This window comes from Benincasa hispida, chromosome 12 (genome assembly GCF_027475165.1).
Source record: "Benincasa hispida cultivar pf3 chromosome 12, pf3_genome.v1.1, whole genome shotgun sequence".
In the NCBI taxonomy this organism is placed as follows: domain Eukaryota; kingdom Viridiplantae; phylum Streptophyta; class Magnoliopsida; order Cucurbitales; family Cucurbitaceae; genus Benincasa; species Benincasa hispida.
Genome location: NC_143489.1, coordinates 57,822,800 through 57,844,192, shown reverse-complemented (window position 1 = coordinate 57,844,192; position 21,393 = coordinate 57,822,800). Strand labels below are relative to the sequence as shown.

General features: G+C 38.5%; 1 pseudogene across 1 annotated transcript; it reads left to right on the top strand.

The window, feature by feature from the left end:
• Positions 1-2,930: 2,930 nt before the first annotated feature.
• LOC120068068 (uncharacterized) lies at positions 2,931-19,476 on the top strand (annotated as a pseudogene). Its single transcript, XR_016525375.1, has 6 exons — positions 2,931-3,037; positions 16,161-16,230; positions 16,915-17,180; positions 17,566-17,682; positions 18,595-18,643; positions 18,838-19,476. The product of XR_016525375.1 is annotated as an uncharacterized LOC120068068 (transcript).
• Positions 19,477-21,393: the final 1,917 nt, after the last annotated feature.

The window sequence follows — 21,393 nt, the reverse complement described above, 5'->3', positions numbered from 1 at the left end:
TCAATGATAGCTACTAATAATCGATAGTAAATTAAAAGCTAATATTTCAAGATTGTATTAATTTTTCTCAAATTGAAAGCTATCGCTGATAGCAACTATTATTGATAGCAATTGATAGAAGCTATCAGCGATAGTAGCTGATGGCAGCTATCAGTGATATCTTTTAATTTGAAAAAGCTGGGAAGAAGCGAACAAAATGGTGGCTAGACATGGATTTTTTAGTCTTTTACTATTTTTTGATCTATATATGCAATTATTTTATCCTTGTACTACATATTCTATTATTTTGGGTTTGAGTTCTATTTATGCAACTAGCCCAAAAAGAAAGGATCAAGTAGTAGTCGAAAAATATTCTAAGTATTGGAAAAGGAAGCTATTGGGTCTAAAGGAGTATTCCTAACACTAAACCAAATTTTGAGAAGCTTTGTGATTAAAGAAGGTAGGCATGGAGGCTTGGTGTCGGCAAGCTTAGGCGATGAGCTTGGTGGGCGAGGTCGATGTGAGGCTTGCCAAGGTGTAGCATGCAAGATGAAGCCAACTATGCAAGGTATTTAGATTGGAGACCCCTTTTGAAGTTGCTATCTTTGCATTTATCAAACTGAGCATGTATGTTTTGAATTATGGGAGTTGTTTTTGTTTTTTTTTTTTTTTAATGATGTTTTCTTAAGGACAAGAAAAGACTTAAGGTTAGGGTTGTGATATATGCCATGAAATGTGTGCTTTTGGGCCTTCACACTTTTACTTGAAAAAAATGGATTTTTGCATGTGTTTCCCCTTAGTTAAAAAATGAGCTTATGATGGTTTGATTGAGCTTAAAAGATGTTATTTACTGATTTGGAAGTGATTTTGTAGATTTTAGCCGATGATTTTGGCCCTATTGCAGATTTTTGTCTGATGCGACTGAATTACCAGATTCACTATGGTCACATCAGTGAGTCCAAATTTTCTAGAATTCTACTTGGTCAAAAGTGGTTGCGACTCTCACGTCTTAAGCAGCTGTCCAACCCTGATTTCTCCTGGTAAACACTCAAAGCATGAACTTCGACCCTCCTCAACTGATTTGGGGCCTATAAATGGAGGAGAAGCTCTCCATTTCGCCATCCAACTTTCCACGCCAAGATCATCATGACTCTTCCACTATTTTATCACTAAATTAGTCCCCCTTAGACGTTTACTCATCTTCTCCAAGCCAGTAGCCTAAAGAACAAAAGTCTTCTTGAGGCATAACAGCTTTAGGATTATCTCATCCCGCGAAAGCGTGTGGTGAGGGACGTTTCTTCTTTAAAGAATTATATTGTTATCTAGATCTCAACAACCAAAAGTGAAAGTTATTCTCGAAATTATACACATAATATTTTGATGTCAAATTAAATATAGTTCAATTTATTAGGTTAATATTAGTCCAGAAGTTAGAGTTTCAAATCAAAATTAAAAAAAAATGCAATAGTTATATAGTTAGGGGATGCCTCAAAATAGTTATGTAATTTGACCTTTATTATTATTATTATTATTATTTAATATGCTATTGTAAATTTGTAATCAGCCATGAGAGAGGAAAATGTAAACCGAAATAAATATGGAAATTGCAGTTGGCGCGGTTCGCTCGGCACTTGTCTTCAACCTCTTGACACCCTCAGCACAAGAAAGGTGGAGAAGGAGAAGTTACATTTGCAGGAATGAACACAGGTACCTTCTGAATTCGAGCTCCACATTTCTTCACCTTAACAAGATGCCTTATATTGCACTTGGATTGAAGCAACTAGCGAGATAGGAAGTGTAGGAAACTTGTCTTGGTTAATCGAGAAAATGGATTTTCAGGCTGTTTACTTGTCCTTCCGTCTCGAGTAGCCCTAAAATGAATTTTCAGGCCACGCTCGTAAACTGTAATGTTTTTTTCATCAATTTTCTTTTTTCAATTGTCAGTGTTACAAAGATGTTTTTGTCGAATTTCCAAGCTCCCTTTCCCGTTTCCCAGTCTTTGCTAACACTGATTCTTGAACGTGATGGTTGGGGAAATAGGAAGCGTAGGGCGTAGTACAGTCTTTATTTGAGGTAGGTTCTGAATCATTTGTGGTAGAGAGAATGAAAGGATTTTTAGAAACATATTTGCGTGTTAACTGTGTTTCGACCATTGTGTTCAGTGAGGAGGTAAATTACTCTAGAAATTGATCAGCATGCTTCAAATGGCCATCCGTTTCTTGAAATGTTTCGGAAAATAAAGAAAACATCTAGGAAAATTATTTATCTCTCTCTCAGGCTTGCGTTACTTTAATCTTCATATGCTGTGAATTATGTTCCCTTTTTTCACGTAGCACTCTAACAGATAAAAGAAACATAGATTCTTGATAGTGGATGTGAAACGGTTTTCCTAATTGGTTGTCTGTAAGCGTAACCAGAGATTTCTGTAATTATTCCCTCTCCTTAGCTGCACCCAGCTGGAGAGTTCTTCTTTTGTAATCTCATTTGGCTATCAGGAGGAATAGGGCATGACATCCTCACCCCATTTTGACATAGTATCAATATGCTTTGTTTCTTATCCAAAAGGAAGAAAAAAAAATGTCATGAAGCTAAGGGTTCAAACAATGGTGACCACCTATTTAAAATCTTAATTAATCATTTGAATTTCATGTAATCTTGTAGGGTTATTTGTAGACTAATAGATTTAGCCATAAAATGTGTGAACAAATACATACACAGATAGTTATTTAAAATCAAAAAAAGAAAAAGAAAGGTTATGAGCTGTTTATTACTTGTGAGCCAGTGCAATTTTTGATATGCGGATTTTGACCACTCCGTTAGTATTATGAATGCAAGTGATGAACTAGTTGAAAGTTATGCTTCTAATTGTTTGTTTGTTTTTGTTTTCGTTTTGGCTTGAATTATGCATTATCTAGTTTTTCAATTTGCAAATTCTTTTCTACAGGTGCATGCTATTTTGCGAAATGATATGGCAAGAAAGCTACCTTTTCAAATTGGACAACTGGTAGAATCATGTTGCTTTCTCATTGGTTATCGTGGTGCTTGGTTCAGATGTAAGGTAAGTATCGTATTCTTATAAAGGCAAATTGTTGAAGCAGTGTATGTTGACAATTAAAGAGCATGTATCTGATTTACCCTTAAGATCACATTTCATCCATATTTTCAAATATTTTTACCTTTAAAATCTCAATTTTCTTTGTATAGTTTATATCAGCCCATAGTGATATGTATGGATAAATATTTGATTGTTTTCTGGAAGTTTTCGACACTCTATTGTAGGAACAAATAACTTGGGTCTGGAGGACCTAGAATGTTAAATAATATCTATGCAACATAACATCATGTGCATGGGGTGTTTATTTAGTAAATCAAACACTGAAAATAGGGTTGTTGTATGGGTAAAGTTGTATTTAGTTATACATATTGATAAGTTGTTGGATTTTGTTTCTGCACACTCTGTAAGCTTAGGTTGGATTTCTTTCCTAAGGGATTAATGCCTGACAACAAGAGTGAGCATACCTCTAACCTATGCATACGAAGATGGTTCTGCTTTCAGTAGTTAATTGGTTTATAGGACTTCATTGTTTCTCTTTCTAATTTTGCCAATCAATGGAGTATAGTGTTCAGAAACTGATGAGGATGAGATAGATAGGTCAAAAAGCTGAAACCTACTTTGTAATTCCATCAACTCCAGTATTATTATTATCATTTTGTAAATAAACAACCGAAAATTTTGTGCTTTACCGTAATAAAAAATGAAATCTTATCACCAGAGGCTTCGACATTTTCATTAAAAATGCTGATTGGCGAACCTCTAGGTCATTTGTTTAAACCTCCTTGGATAACCGACTTGAGACTAGATTAATTCTTCAAATGTGTGTGTTATGCAAGAGCAATGGAGAGTCTTCCTCTCATTTCCTCCTCTGTAACTTCAGTAGTACAGTTTGGGATTCTTTTAAAAATTTGTATGGCCTTCAGTGGTGTAAACCTTGTTGCTTAGACGATTGGCTGGTGGAGTCCCTCAATGGTTGGGGGCTTAGAGATAAAGCAAAGGTGTTATGGTTAAACGTGCGTTAATTTGGAAGGAAAAGGAATGACAGTGTCATTAAAGATAAATTCAATTCTTTTGTTTATATAAAACTCATGAAGTGATTTCTCATTTCTTATTAAAAAAAAAAAAGAAGAAAAGAAAAAAGAAAGGTTTTCAATACTATATATATATATATATACATATATTTTAAATAACTACTTTCATTAAGAATAAAATGAAAGAATACATGGGCATTAAAAAAAAAAAAAACCCACAAAAAAGAGAGGCACCCACTACAGGAAGGGGCTCCAACTATAAGAGATCATTCCTATAGAATAGTTACAAAGTTAGAATGAGAGGTTGAAGAATATGGCTTGACTCACGCTGCGGACGACAACACTTAGGCAAGGTAAACGATAGCGTCAAAAATAGACGATAGCGTTTGTGGAGGTAGACGATAACGTCTGCGGGAGGTAGACGACAGCTTCAAGAAATAGGTGGTAAACGACAGTGGTAAGCCAAGTTTTCCTTTATGATTTCTTGTATTTGAAATGTATATAGGTGATGTATTTATACAATATGGAATCCCTAATTTGGGAATGCAAAAATAACTCAACAAATACAAATGGTTAGAGATTTGGTGGTAACCAACCTATTCCTTTGGTAAGTCCTATTCTTTTGGTAGATAGGCAAAACTTTATGTGTTGGCATCCTTAATAAGACATCTTCCCTCAAACGAGAGGGTAGTTCTACTACACCGAGTTTAGATCGAAGGTAGAAGAACTGTGAGTGTGTTAAGGGCTTGGTGAGGCAGTCAGCGATTTGGTCGGAGGATGGGACATAATGAACATCAAGCTGACCACGGAGGACTTGATCACGAACGAAGTGAATGTCGATCTCAATGTGCTTGGTCCGCACATGAAACACCGGATTGACGGCTAGAGCACCGGCGCTGAAGTTGTCACACCACAGGACTGGAGCCGACTTATGTTTGACACCAATCTCAGACAGTAATTGTTGCACCCAGATGATTTCTGCAGAGGCATGAGCGAGCGCTCTATATTCAGACTCTGTACTGGACCGGGCGACAACGGATTGTTTCTTGGAGGACCAGGAGACAAGATTACCTCCAAGGAAGATGCAATAAGCAGCAACTGATTTTCGATCGTCTATGTTGGCTGCCCAATCGGCATCGGAGAAGGCCGAAACAGAGAGGTCGGGCCCATGTTGAATATAGAGGCCAAAGTGTCGAGTGCTACTGACATATCTTAAAACTTTCTTCACCGCTTGCCAGTGAATGTCCGTAGGTTGCTTTAAGTACTGGCTTAGATGATTAACCGCATATGTAATGTCAGGTCTCGTGGTGGTTAAGTACTGTAGGGCGCTAATTGTGCTCCGATAGATATAGGGATTGTCAAGAGGAGTGCCATCGGAGATAGAGAGTTGCTTGTTTAGAACACTTGGAGAGGGTGCCGGTTTTAGATCTCTAAGGTCAAGGCAGTGAAGTAAGTCCTCAACATACTTTTCCTGATTCAATAGAACTCCATTGGGGATATTGTGCAGTTGGACTCCAAGGAAGTAATGGAGGTGGCCAAGATCTTTTAGAGCAAACTTGGAGTCCAAGGCTGTTACAAGCTTGTTGATTGCCTGCTGATCGGTGCTGGTGATAGTTACATCATCATATATACTAGTAAGAGTATCAAGGCAGTAGTGCTCCGATATATGAAGAGAGATGTATCAGACTTAGCATTCTGAAAGCCCCAGCTACATATGCTGTTTTCAGTGTGTTGTTCCAGGCCCTTGGCGCTTGTTTGAGGCCATATATGGTCTTGTGTAAGCGACAAACATGATTTGGTAGTTGAGGATCAACAAATCCCTGCAGTTGGCGCATGTAAACTTCTTCATCGAGGATGCCATTAAGGAAGGCGTTATTGAAGTCTAACTGTCTCAGCTGCCACCCTTTGAATACCGCAAGGCTAATGACGATCCGGATGGTGGATGCCTTGACCACTGGACTAAACGTCTCAAAGAAATCGATGCCCGAGTTTTGATGGAAGCCTTTTGCTACGAGGCGTGCCTTGTAGCGTAGAATGGAGCCATTAGGACTCTGTTTGATTCTGAATACCCATTTATTGCCAACAACGTTCATTGACGGTGACGGAGGAACCAAAGTCCAGGTCTGATTGTTCATTAGTGCTTGAAATTCATCACTCATTGCTTTGTTCCACCGTGTGGTTTTGAGCGCATCACTGACTCGGTTAGGTTCGGTTAGGGACCAGTCTTTTTGGGTTTGGGAGGACAGTATTCTGGGTTTGAAGATGCCTACCTTTCCTCGGGTAATCATGGGATGAGTAGACACGGGCACAGGGTGTGGGACAGTATTGGGTGAAGACTGGGCAGGGGATGATGAAGGTGAACCATCGGTGGGTTGGGCGGTAGGCGATGGTGAGTCAGGTGATAAACAATCGGAGGGTAAACGATCGGTGGGTATACGATCGATGGGTAAATGGGTGGTGGGTAAACGATCGCTGGGTAAATTATCGATAGGTGAATGATCGTTGGGTGAGCGATTGCTGGGTAAGCAACTGGTGGGTAGACGATCAGTGGGCTGGTCACTAGACGATGAGGGTAAACGATCGTCGGGTACACAATCGGTAGGTAGACGATCAGAGGAAGGAGGTGGGAAGGCTGGGCTGTTTGTAGAGGTATTAGCTGGTAATTGGGTATGGGTTGTTCTGACAGTTGGTGAGAGTGAGGTTGTGGACGTAGAGGACATGGAGTCACTGTGTGGTGTGACCTGACTGAGGGGCAGCCAGGAAATCGAGTGGACGGCAACTGCTTGCTTGGCTGGTCTGCAAGCTGAAGGAGACACCTGACAAGGAAAGTTCGTTTCATCAAACACTACATGCCGAGAGATGAATATCCTGCCACTGGGGTTGAGGTATTTGTAGCCTTTGTGATTCACAGTCGGACCGAGGTAGATGCACTTCTCTGTGCGATAGCTCAACTTATGTGAATTGTACGGTCTCAAGCAGGGGAAACATGCACACCCAAATATTCGAAGCTCCTCGAACTTAAGCTTCTTTTTGAACATCACTTCCATTGGAGATTGTCCATTTAGGACAGGGGTAGGAAGGCCATTAATCAGCAGATTTGAGTATAAGAATGCATCCCACCAATGATGTAAGGGAAGATGTACTTGGGCTAGTAGGGTTAGCCCTGTCTCAACTATGTGTCTGTGCTTCCTCTCAGCTCTTCCATTTTGTGCTGACGTATATGGACAAGTGTATCTGGAAGCAATGCCGAGCTGATGACAGACTTTATGTATCTTGACAAATTCTCCGCCATTATCCGACTGTAGGGACTTGATCAGTATATAGAACTGAGTTTGTACCATGGTGAGAAAGTGTTGAAAAGCTGCCAGTGTGTCACTTTTTAACCTCAGAGGATAGATCCATGTGTACCTGTTGTGATCATCAACAAAGATAACATAATATTTGTACCCATCTGTTGACAAGAGAGGAGCTGGACCCCACAAATCAGTGTGTATAAGTTCAAAGGTTGCAGATGCACTTGAGTTAGAGTTAGGGAAGGCTAAAGAAAGCAATTTTCCATAGCTACAAGAATCACAAAAGTTAAGCTCTTCATTAGATAACATAGGGAGATTACAACTTTTGATAATAAACTCTAGTTTTTTTGACGAAGGATGGCCAAGCCTTCTATGCCATGTAATCTTAGACACCCTATGCTTCGAAGATATGCTAAGAGTAGACAAATCTTTATTCTTGTGCACTGGTTGCGATGGTACTCTGTTTCCTACTGACTTCGAGTTGATTTATGCACTCTCTAACTGATACAATCCATCTTTAAGCATTCCCTTCATTACCGTTTGTCCCGTACCCTTGTCCTTAACAAGACAGTAATCCGTGTGAAATTCAATAAACACGTTATTGTCTTTTGTTAGCTTAGATATACTGACCAAATTTTTTGCTATGGCAGGCACACATAACATATCATTTAGTTTCAAATTGCAGGCATCACTAGACAGACATACAGTTCCAACATGAGATATTTCTAGAGTATTACCATTAGCTATAGTGACTACTTCAATACCTGAGTATTTAGTCAGATTGCCAAGATTGTTGAAGTCTGAGGTAACATGATTGGAGGCACCACTGTCAGCATACCAATTTGCATCAGTCATGTTTTCTTGTCTTGTCAGAAAGGGGTTACTCCCATAAGTAGGGGCTAGGGTTGTTGGGTGAGGTTGTGTGTTTTTGGTCTGATTGTTGGGGAAAGGTTGTCCCTTGTTTTGAGGAGAATTGTGAACAAAATCTCTGTTATACTTGTTGAAGCAGTAGAACGCTATGTGTCCCACCTTCCCACAGACTTGACACACAGGTTTGTTGTTGTTTCTTCCCCTGCCTCGACCTCTGCCATGGCCACCACCACCTTGTTGTCCTCCCCCAGTAGACTGATTGCTGCTATTGGACTTGTTGTTTTGGTTGACATGTCTAATGTTTGTCATATTCACTGATGCATTACTGACTTGGTTGAAGCCTACTGTCGTCTTTTGATTTGACTAATGTTCTAATCTCCTTTCATACAGGAGAAGTTCTGACTGCATATCAAGCCACGACATGTCCGCTCTCCCTTGGATCGTGGCCACGATGGCATTGTATTCTTTATCAAGTCTTAGTAGTACCTGTGAAACAAGAGCTCTTGGTGGCACAAGACTACCAACTTGCTTGAGATTGTCAGCATTCATTTTCATAGTTCGAAGGCACTCCTCCATTTTCAAATTACCTTTTCTGGTTGTTTGAAATACATGTCTCAAATAATCTTCTTTAGCCCTGGGCTGAACACCAAAGAGTTGTTGAATGCTGGTCTATAGATCCTTTGCACATTCACATCCCATCACTTGAATGGCAACCTCTGGTGTCATGGAGTTATACAGCCAGCCGAGGAGAAGTTGATCTACAGCCATGCACGCTTCATATTGAGGATTTACCTCAAGTGCTGTCGACGAGTTGGAAGCACCACTGCTGGAACTTCCTTCTGTGCTGTGCGGAGCAACTCCTGCTCCAATCGATCCAGTCGGTATGCTCTCATCGACTGCAGGTTGTAGAAACATTGAGGGACAAGCTTTTTGTCCGGTCAGGTGTCTTTCGAGTCGATAACTCCGAAGGATTGGAAGCGGTAGGTTTTTCCATAGGAGGAAATTGCTACGATCAAGTTTAATGGCGGTTATCTGATTGAGGAGTTGGTTCAAGGGTGGGCTGTTGAAGTTGGCTGTGCCGAGGGTGGCTCCCAGGTTTCCTTGATTGACGTTGGTCATTATTTGCTCTAATACCAAGTTAGAAATGAGAGGTTGAAGGATATGGCTTGACTCACGCTGCGGACGACAACACTTAGGCAAGGTAAACCATAGCGTCAAAGATAGACGATAGCGTTTGTGGAAGTAGACAATAACGTCTGCGGGAGGTAGATGACAGCTTCAAGAGATAAGCGGTAAACGACAGTGGTAAGCCAAGTTTTCCTTTATGATTTCTTGTATTTGAAATGTATATAGGTGATGTATTTATACAACATGGAATCCCTAATTTGGGAATGCAAAAATAACTCAACAAATACAAATGGTTAGAGATTTGGTGGTAACCAACCTATTCCTTTGGTAAGTCCTATTCTTTTGGTAGATAGGCAAGACTTTATGTGTTGGCATCCTTAGTATCCTTAACATACAAAAGGTCTTTGAAATCGAAGCCCACAAAGAGACATGGGAGTGGACAAGCCCTATCTACCCCTCTAAACACCCTATTGTTCCACTCACCCTACAAGACCCATAAAGTTGCACACACCCCCTGCCACCCATAAAAAGTGACCCTTCTCCCCAAAAGGTGGATTGAAGAGGAACTCCTCAATCATAGTGTTAAAAATAAAAGAGTAGGGAAGAGAATGACAATATAGTTACGTGGAAACCCTAGTACAGGGAGAAAAACCACGATAGACACTGATTTTTATCATTAATTTTGATACACAAAGTACAAGAGAATAGGCCAAATAAATAGATAGTGGGAAGCCCTAGGGTACATACAATTACTGAAATACCCTTAGGGGTAGAAGCTGTTTTTTGACACTCCCCCTCAAGTTGGGGAGTAAATATCAATAAGGCCCAACTTGCTGACACAGTAATCAAAGCTTTGTCTCAGTAACCCTTTTGTGAGCACATCTGCAATTTGCTGATTTGAGAGAATATAAGGAATGCATATACTTTCGTTGTCAAGTCTTTCCTTGATGAAGTGCCAGTCGATCTCAACGTGTTTTGTTCTGTCATGCTGAACAGGATTATTTGCAATACTTATTGCTGCCTTATTGTCGCAAAACAGTTTCATTGGGAGCTCATTGTCTTGATGAAGATCTGACAACACTTTCATCAACCAGATTTCTTCACATATCCCTAAACTCATGGCCTGATACTCAGCTTCTGCACTACTTCTGGCCACAACTCCCTGTTTCTTGCTCCTACAGGTCACAAGATTACCCCAAACAAATGTGCAATATCCTGATGTTGATTTTCTATCAACAACCGACCCTGCCCAATCAGAATCAGTGTAGGCTTCAATGCAGCGTTTATCAGACTTCTTGAACATTAACCCCTTACCTGGTGTACCTTTCAGATATCGTAGGATGTGTTTAACTGTTGTCATGTGTTCTTCACAAGGAGCCTGCATAAACTGACTGACAACACTTACTGCATATGAAATATCAGGTCTCGTATGAGATAAGTATATCAATTTCCCAACTAACCGTTGATACCTCTCTTTATTGACCGGAACATTGTTACTAGTATTGCTGAGCTTTGAATTATATTCAACTGGGGTGTCAGCAGGTTTGCACTCAGTCATTCTTGTTTCCGTTAGAAGATCAATCGTGTATTTCCGTTGGGATACTGAGATTCCGTCCCTAGACCGAGCTACTTCCATTCCGAGAAAGTATCTTAACTTCCCAAGGTCTTTAATTTCAATCTCTTTGGCTATCTTTGCTTTGAGTTTCACAATTTCATCATCATCATTACCGGAGAGCACAATATCGTCAACGTACACAATGAGAACTGCTACCTTTCCTGAAGTTGACTTCTTTGTAAAATGTGTGTGATCTCAGTGCCCTTGGGTATACCCTTGTCCTTTGACAAAGGTGGCAAATCTGTCAAACCAGGCTCTCGGAGACTGTTTTAACCCATATAGTGACTTTCTCAACCGGCAGACTCGCTGTTTGAACTGATCTTCAAATCCGGGAGAAGGATTCATGTACACTTCCTCCTCAAGTTCTCCATTGAGAAAGACATTCTTTACATCCAGTTGATTCAGAGGCCAATCTCTATTAACTGCAACTGATAGCAATACTCGGATAGTATTGAGTTTAGCAACGGGAGAGAATGTCTCAGAGTAATCTACCCCAAAGGTTTGAGTAAATCCTTTGGCAACTAACCTGGCCTTGTACCGATCAACAGTCCCATCTGACTTGTACTTTATTGTGAAAACCCATTTGCACCCAACTGTCTTGTGCCCTTTAGGTAGGATCACCTGGTCCCACGTTCCATTTTTCTCCATAGCTCTCATCTCCTCCATAACAGCAGCCTTCTAAACTCCAGTTCCCGTTGCTTCCTGTATGTTACTCGGTATCACCCCTGCATCTAAACTAGTGGTAAAGGCCCTAAATTCAGATGACAGGTTACTGTATGTCATGTAACTATGCATAGGGTACCTTGTACATGACCGAATACCTTTCCTCAAGACTATTGGAAGATTAAGAGAAGCATCATACTCCTTCAGACTGTCAGTATTTTCACTGTGATCACTAGTCTTCTCTTCCTGTTTCTCATCTTCAGAAATCACCACCTTTTCACCATTATCTTTAGTATCACTCACATTTTCTAGAGCTGTGTTTGAATCGTCATTCACTGTCGTCTTCCCATCTGCTATAGTGGTTCTGTCATCACCTTTTCCTCCTTTTTCTCTCTGCACTCGTTAGTCTTAGTAGAAGTATCAATCTCATTAATTTCAGGAATACACGTACCTAATGTCGGGTTTGACTCATGGACCGGAGCCGGAGATGCAACAGGTGACGTTGCTTTCTTCCTGGGATTCTTCCTATAGTATGTTATCCATGGGACTTGATTGGTAGGGAGGATAGGACCGACATGTTCGGGAATAGGAGATGACTCCAAGGGAACTGTATATGTGGACCAGTTAGTCTCTTCACTAGAGGTCTCCCCCTGAAGATGGCTAACAGGGAAGAAGGGCTGGTCCACAAGGAAGGTGATATCCATGGAAACAAAATATTTGCGAGAGGATGGGTGGTAACATTTATACCCACGCTGATGGAGTGGATACCCAACAAAGATGCATTTTTAAACACGGGGGGTAAATTTCGTGTGGTTTGGACCATGGGAGTGAACAAAGGCAACACAGCCAAAAACTCGAAGTGGTATATCGGAGATTAAACGAGTCGTAGGGTAGGACTCTTTCAAACAGTCTAATGGGTTTTGAAAATTGAGGACTCGGGAAGGCATTCGGTTGATTAGGTGAGTAGCAGTAAAGATGGCATCACCCCATAGGTAAGACGGGAGTGATATGGATAGCATTAAGAACCTGGCAACTTCCACCAAATGACGATTTTTCCTCTCGGCTACCCCATTTTGTTGGGGAATATAGGCACACGAACTCTGGTGGATAATCCCTTTGGATGCAAGAAACTCCTGGAAGGAAGCGTTAAAGAATTCCCGCCCATTGTCACTTCTCAAAATACCAATCCTGGCATTAAACTGGGTTTCCACAGTGGCATAAAATTGTTGGAATATAGATAACACCTCGGACTTATCAGTGAGAAGAAAGACCCAAGTAAGCCAAGTGTGGTCGTCTATAAAAGTGACAAACCAGCGTTTCTCTGTGGAGGTTGTGATTGGTGAGGGATCCCAAACATCACTATGGACTAAGGTGAAGGGTTCGGATGGTTTATAGGGTTGGGAGTGGAAGGAGACACGACTCTGTTTGGCACGAATACACACTTCACACTTTAAAGAAGACACATTAATATTGTGAAATAAATGCGGAAATAAGTATTTCATGTACTGAAAGTTTGGATGTCCTAAGCGATAATGTCATAACAGAAAATCATTCTCAGAGTTTGAAAAATTTAAGGAGACAAAGCTAGTCCTATAATCATTCCTAGAGGAAGCATCATCAGTTAGGAAGTAGAGTCTCCCATCATGTCGGGCAGTGCCAATCGTCGTCCCCGAGCTTAAATCCTGAAATAAAACAGAGTCGGGTAAAAAAACTGCCTGACAATTCAGATCTCTTGCAATCTTACTAATGGATAACAAATTATATGAAATTTTAGGAACATGCAAAACGTCCCGCAAAACCAAACCCTCAAACGGAGATAAATTCCCTTTTCCTGCAACAGGAGTGAACGACCCATCTGTAATCCTAATTCGTTCGTTACCAACACTTGGATAATATGAGAGAAACTGATTAGAGGTACCAGTAAGATGATCCGTCGCCCCTGAGTCAACAATCCAAGGTTTTTTACCATTCACACTAATAAGATCAACAGACTGTATATTGCCTGACTGGGCGATGGTACTGATTCCAACCATACTCAGGCTGGTCGTACTGTCAGCTGAGGGAAACCCAGGCAGGATATTTATAGTGTGTAAAATAGGGAAAGAATTTACCGGGTTTTTATTTGGGTATTGGTCGAATCACACGCGGCTGGAAACGGGGCAGCTACTGTCGGCTGAAAAGACGTCGTCGGCTGGAGGACAGTCATCGGCATTTGTGAAGGACCCAGCCGACCGGATGGTTCGAGAAGGCAGTCGACTGGCGCGGAAAAACTGGTTCATGAAGGAGGTCATTGGTCGAACACATTTGGTGCGGAAAACCCAGTTGCATTTGCATTCGGCGTTGCCCTTTGTAGATCGATCTGACTTGATGTGGAATGGTAGACCGGCGCGATCCCGACTGGCACGGAAGACTTTGATGGTCCGAAGGGCTGCGATAGCGCGGAAACAACCAGATCTGTCTGTCCTTCGAGAGTTCGTCTGGGTTCAGCGAGGAAGAGCCCGACTGCGATCGGATCTGTCTGTCCTTCGAGGGCTCAGCTGGGTTCAGCGCGGAGGAGCCCGATCGGCACTTTTGTCTGGTGCGGCGGCTCCCACTGACGGCGGCTCTCCGTCGACTGTAGTTGGACGGCAGAAAGTAACTCCGGTAGGGCTGCTTGAAAACACTCCTTCTCGGCTGCTCGAATAGCAATCTTCATGTCAAAACTCGAATCAGCAGAAGATGACTGTGGTTGGTTCTCTTCCATAACGGCTAGGGTTTCGTCCCCGAGCTCTGATACCATGTTAAAAATAAAAGAGTAAGGAAGAGAATGACAACACAGTTACGTGGAAACCCTAGTACAAGGAGAAAAACCACGATAGACACTGATTTTTATAATTAATTCTGATACACAAAGTACAAGAGAATAGGCCAAATAAATAGACAGTAGGAAGCCCTAGGGTACACACAATTACTAAAATACCCCTAGGGTTACAAGCTGTTTTTCGACACATAGCACTAGTATCTTTGTGACGAACATACGATATACCAAACATATGAAGGAATAAATCCCAAATAGTACTTGCAAAATCACAACGTTAGAGAATATGGACCAGGTCTTCCTTCGCCTTCCGACAAGAAGTACAACAAAACAGCCCAAAAAGCGAAGGCAACTTCCTCGCTAACCTATCCAACGTGTTAGCACGAACATGAAGGACTTGCCAGGTAAAGAACCTTACCTTCCTAGGAATCTCAATCCTCCAGAGAACCAAAAAAACTGACCGATCTAAGAGAGAAGGATCAATTAGACACTGAAAAAAGACTTGCAAGAGAACCCATCCGAAGGATTGGGACTCCAAACACGAACATCCCTTCTCCTTAATCTAAAGGAGTGACCCTCAAGTAAAGAAAGAAGAGCGGCCACCTTTATCGCATCTCGATGGGAAAGATCGCGACGGATCCCAAAAAATAAAGAACAACAGCTCCCTGATCAAATGAGAAAATCACTAACAAAGTGATTTTTGAGGGATGAAACAAACGAGGGAATAGAGCATGGTTCCTTGTTTTGAATATCAAGCAAGCATATAAATGTTAATAGAAGATTTCTGATAGACCCTAAAACAATAAATACGACAACAATGCACATGCTGGCAGTGAATTATGCTAAAAAAGGGGATACAAGCCAGGAATTTTGAGGGCTTAGTCCCTCAGGCATTAGCACCATATATAAATTCACCTTGGCTCTGTTTGATAATGATTTTACTTTTGGTATTCCATTTTTGAAAATTATGCCCTGATTCCTCACCATTTCTGTTCTATGATCTTCACTCCCTTAAAGAAACATTTAAATTCTTAGTTAAATTCCAAAAACAAAAATAAGTTTTAAAATGTAGTTTATTATTTATTATTATTATTTTTATAAAACTTGGCTAGTTTTTTTAAAACATTTTTAGAAAATAAATTCTTGACCAAACAAAGAAACTCATAAGTGGAAGTTATTTGTAAGCATAATTTTAAAAAACTAAAAACCAAATAATTATCAAATGATCTCTCAAAATTATCAAATGATCTTTTAAAATTTACATCCTTCTTTCATACCCTTCCCCAAGTATTAATTCTCCATATAGCAACAGCAAACTCTCCAGCAACCCCTGATATTCTTGGCCAACAACTATCCAATACCCTCAATCCATCTAAATTTTGCCTTACAGAGTGCATCACAACCTGTATATTGTAGTTCTAGAAGATTTCAATCAAACCTGTTACTAAAGTTTCTGCTTGTGGCTATGAGATATAAATAAAAGAATGACATTACTTCATTGATGGATAAATTAATCTCATTTGTAAACTATTTTGTTGCCTAAGGGGTCATATAAGAAGCAGACTTGGGGTGTGACTCAAGGCGGAGTATGTACCAGTTGCATTATCTTGTACTGAATGGTCAATGTCCTTTAGAAACAAACCAAGTTTTAGTTGCTAGCCAAGTTATACTTCTGTTATAAGGTACTGAATGCGCTATTTTTATTAATTTTTTGTACATTTTAAACCAGATAAAGGACATTGGCTGGAGAATGGGGAGTCTATCTTATGAATTGGAATTTATTGACTTTCCTGATGAAGGTATAACTTATCTTTATTATTTGTCCTAGGTCTTCCCTTTCTTAATCAAGGTCCTCTAGAATTTTTATGGAGCATGACTATTATTATGCATTGATTTTACTGCTTTGAGATCAAGTGAATGATAATGCGATGAAAAATCCCTTTACTTTGACTATTGTTGCCAGAATAAAAGATACCGTATTGATTGATCACAAATGTATGATTAAAAGTCTAAAACTTTCATTTGTACCATAGCTATCCTTTGATCTCCAAAGGTGAGATCACTAATAGCCGATGAGACTACGTAATTTTGGAAATTAGAAGCATGAGATATATTCTTGGTGTATTGAGAACCATTATAAAGCATTATAAAGCTGTTTTAAGATGAGTCTGCGCTTTCTTAGACTAACAGTTTGAGTTAATTGGGAACTGCTTTGAGTATTCCATATGTATTTTATTCGTATGGTTTTACTGTGGTGGGTTTCTCTTTAGTACTAGGTAGTCGAACACTTGTGGAATATTTACCAGCGGTAGATCAAAATTGATTTTGATCCCACTTTCTTTTAGTCGAGTCTGAAGGCTTTTGTTAATCAGTGCTTGCAGAATTTTTTGTTACAATAAATATCGAGTCTGTAGTCATTTAATTTATTGGATTTCAGTTTTTAGGACATTACTATTCACTGTTAGACTTGGCTCTGATTTCAGAAGTAAAATGGACAAAGCCATTTCAAAAACCACCTGCAGCCTTTGGTATCTCATCAACTGGGCCAAAAGGGCAGTTGATGGTGCGTCCTCAGTTTCCACAAGTTTATCGTGAAAATCAATTATCTGATGTTAGCACCAATTCTGAGCTAGAGGTGACTGTTGTTGTGAATGATGTCTGGAAGGTTGGGGATTTAGTTGATTGGTGGAAGGATAACTGTTATTGGTCTGGCAAAATAATTGCCATATTGGGGGATGAGGAGGTCAAGGTACTTTTATTTACCTACTCCCTTAGACTTAGACTTTCAACTCTGTTCATTGCTGACTTATTTCTTATTAACTTAATCATGGTTGATATGGTGCAATTTCTAACCAAACGCTCAGCTTGATTGTGACTAAAGACGCCTTGTTTTCCCAAAAATATTTATTGCACAATAGTTGAAGATATATATGTTAGCTGCCTTTTCTATGTAGTTGGTTTTGAATTATATTTACAGTTTATTATTAAATGTTCAGAGATAACAAGTCAGACCGACTATTTGATTTGTTTCACCGTCTTACTATCTTGTCTCAATTTTTCATTAGTTTTAACACCATGTGGTACTTTTCAAGGATGACTGAATATTTTTCTTTTTGTGTTATCCTGTTCTATAGATTGAGCTGCTCCCCCCACCATTCGGTGAAGGATTGGCTTATCGTGCCTCCTCCAAGGATTTGCGGCCATCCTTAGACTGGTCTCCCGAATCTGGCTGGATGGTCCCTAATATGAAGGTGCCATTCTTTCAACTGTTCTATTCAATATTGATCCTATTGGTACCTTGGGGCTGTTGTGGGTGGGAATTGGGATTTTTATTTATTTATCACTATTAGCTTACTTTCGAACCTTTGGGTTGAAAACTTAATAAAAGAGAGCTTGTTTTGTCTCTGGAATCTAGCGATGACGCATGCTAAGTCTCTGGTAGGTTAGTTGGAACTTGGACCTCCAGTCCTATGATCCGAATACAGTAAAAAGGCTAATTTTGGCCCGTATGCCAATTGTGTTGTATTTCCCACATGATACTAAAAATGCTCTAAGATATTAAAATCCTACTGAACTGGAATTAGGAACCTTCGGGTATGTCAACCTCTAATGCATAAAGACTAAACCCTCCAAATTGATTCGATTTCAACCTTAAGGTAGATATTGTCTTAAGACAAAAGCTTTTGAAAACTAAACAAAGTAATTTTTTAAAAAATAATTTGTGTTTTGAGTCTGTCCATGAATTCAAATGTTTCTTAAAAAAATACCCACAATTAAAAAAAAAAGAGAGAGAGAGAGAGCAAGAGTAAATTTCAAAAACAGAAAATTAAAAATAAAATCGTTAACAAACGGGCCTAAATGTTTCAATTTGAATACCACTTAAAACTTTCCTCACACTTTAGAAACCTCCTTACGAAATCCTGAATGCCATATCACCAATCATGATAAAAAGACTAAAATACTCTATTTAACATGTTCTTAAAAGCAATAAAATTACATAAAAAATATTAGTAAAAAATATGAATAAAAATCCAATGACATTTGTTGTTCATATCAATTTTAATATCTTTACATTTCCCTCTCAGACATCATTCAGATATGTTGGACTTTTTTCGTTCTCTCAGTCCAGTACTAAGGTACTTGTTATTCCTCTGTGGTTATAGGTGAATGGAAGTACTCAATGTGCTCGGGTGCTTAACAATGGAAGTGTAGGTAAGAGCCGCATTAACAATACTTATCACTTCTAAGAATGCATGAATTATTATAATTTAAAGTTACTGGCCAATTGTTTGTAAATGTAGAAATTGCTCCTTACGAGAATAATAAGCTATGTTGATATATATATATATATATATATATATATATGTTGGGATATATCAGTATGTTTTCTTGGTGGTGATTTACAGATTTGAGAACTCAGAACGTTAGTGAAGGAAATGGAAGTGAACCCCCAGCTGGAAAATCAAATGCATCATTAGCTTTACAGACTAGTTCAATGCAGCGTACTCATGAGCCAGCAAGAAAGTTGAAGCGGCTTCTCAGCAACACGACATCAAAGGAGAAACACAAACACACAACAGAAGTAAATTCCGATTCAAACTGTGTAGACAATATAGCCAAGAAAACTAGTACGTTGGAGAATGACTCAAGTTCCCCTGCTGAAAAACTAGATGCGTCAACTGAAGTTCAAGGTACAAGAAGTGATGCAGATGGATGTAATGACGGTCAGTTTGTAAAGACTACGGTGCCTGATGTTAGTTTGAATTCCACACACCATGGTTCTTTAGAAGATGCTATTTTGGACTTGGAAGAGCTGATAAACAGGATTAAATGGGCCAAACAAATTTTGGATGGTGGAATGGGTTTGCCAAATGCTTCTGGATCTTCATGGAAATTTGCGGAGCACCGACCCTCATCTACACCAAAATGAAGGCATCCCTAGGCAGGTATTTTTTTTTTATTTTTTATTCTATTACATGAACTCTCTGTTGATTGAATGGTTTTGAACACTTAGGTTTAACTCGGTATGGCAACAATCTTTGGTATATGGTGGATTTTATCTTTTTTTGCTTTGTTTCCAAGTTTCAGCCATTATGAAAACATAAATTGAAATAGCTGCCCATAGGATGTTCACTGTTTGGCTCAGTTCAGTTGGAAGCCCAATCGAAATCGAAAAAAAGGACAAAAATGGAACTGAATCGAACCAAACCAAATCATAAAATTGGTTTTATGTGGTTTGATTTTCAGTTTTGCACGAAATGGCTGGCACTTTTTTTCTTTTTATTTTGGGTGGAGTATATAGGGGTGGCCAGCTAGCTATGCTCGCAATGGCCGGCACATCTAACCCACCTGCTTTGTGAAGCATTTTCGCTTAGGTTCGGGTTTTTTAGTTTTATTAATATTTTAAAAAATATATATTTAAATTGAACCAAACTGGATTAACCACATAAAAATATATTTAAATTGAACCAAACTGCATTTTTAAATGGTTCAGACTGAACCATTTAAAAAATATATTTTTTAGTTTTTCAAAAAATCGAAAATTCAGTTTGGTTCAAATTTTCTGGTTTCGGGTTTGGATGTGCTGTCCTAGCTGCTCACATGCCTTTTCTTTGGAAAATCATTGCAAACACGTGACTTGATGTGATATTATTAATCTTATTAATGACAAAACTGAAAATATTTTCAAATATAACAAAATGTTACCGTCTATAGAATCTATCAGTGATAGATGATAAAAATCTATCAATATTTATCATTAATAAACAGTAATATTTTATTATATGTGTAAATATTTTTTTGTTTATTTTCTATATTCGAAAACAATCCTATTTTATTTTTGATGTGATTATTATTATTATTATTTGCGGTTATATTACAAATCTAAAACGATAAATATAATACATCTAAACAAATCCATTCTTTTTTAGAAAAAAATTAGTTAATAATTATAAGCAAATTAATTTAAGTTATCTATTATAATTTTATTTTAAATTGATAATATATAACTTTTACATCTTTTTTACATAAAATGATTAATGTAAATAACAGGGAGATAGAATATAAAAATATATTCTATTGCAGAAGGTATGAATCATATAGATACTAACATTTCATTAAAATTGATCAAGTTTGATCTTCACATATATGTGTGATATGTGATACTTTTTTTTTTGTTACTTAGGTAGGATTTTAGGAGGAAAAATGATTTAGTTGGTTGATTTTGAGCTGGTTGGAGTTCAATAAAAAATAGTTATCAATTACTAATAATTAGTCTCATTTAATTCACTTATGAGAGCTAACTTTATTTAAATCAACTCCCCAAAGTTTGTAGTATTATAAATTGATTTAATAACATTGCATATAATTAAATTTTCCAACATTTATAAACTTAAGCTTTTATTTTGATTGGTGATTTAACACAAACCCTCACATATAATAAAATATTTTAAAAAATTTTCCACCTAATTGTATGAATTTTACATATTCCCATTTCTATTTGAATAAGTTGGAGTTTATGCAATGAAGTTTTGATAACAAAAAGTTACTTTTTCGAGGAGTACTTGAATGCTCGAATATTTAGAATGCTTATTATTAGCACGTTTAAAATGTGCGCAGCAAAACAACATCAGAGTATCTCAATTGCCCCTGCCAGATGCTACTACTCCTCACTCGAATAAAAGAAATATTAGGCTAAATTACAAATTGCCCTTTAAACTTTTGACTTCTTTCAATTATAAACTTTCAATTTGAATTCTTGAACTAAAAAGGTGCATTTCCTATTTTATAAATAAAATCGCAAATGAGGTGAACTATATTTTTGTGTTAAAATAAATAGTAAGATGGTTTTCAATTTTGGTCGACATGGCAATATTTTCATTAAAATTTGTATATATCCACAACTTCACCATATAATTAATCTACATTTCTATTATATAGTGCAAAACAAATGATGAAAAATA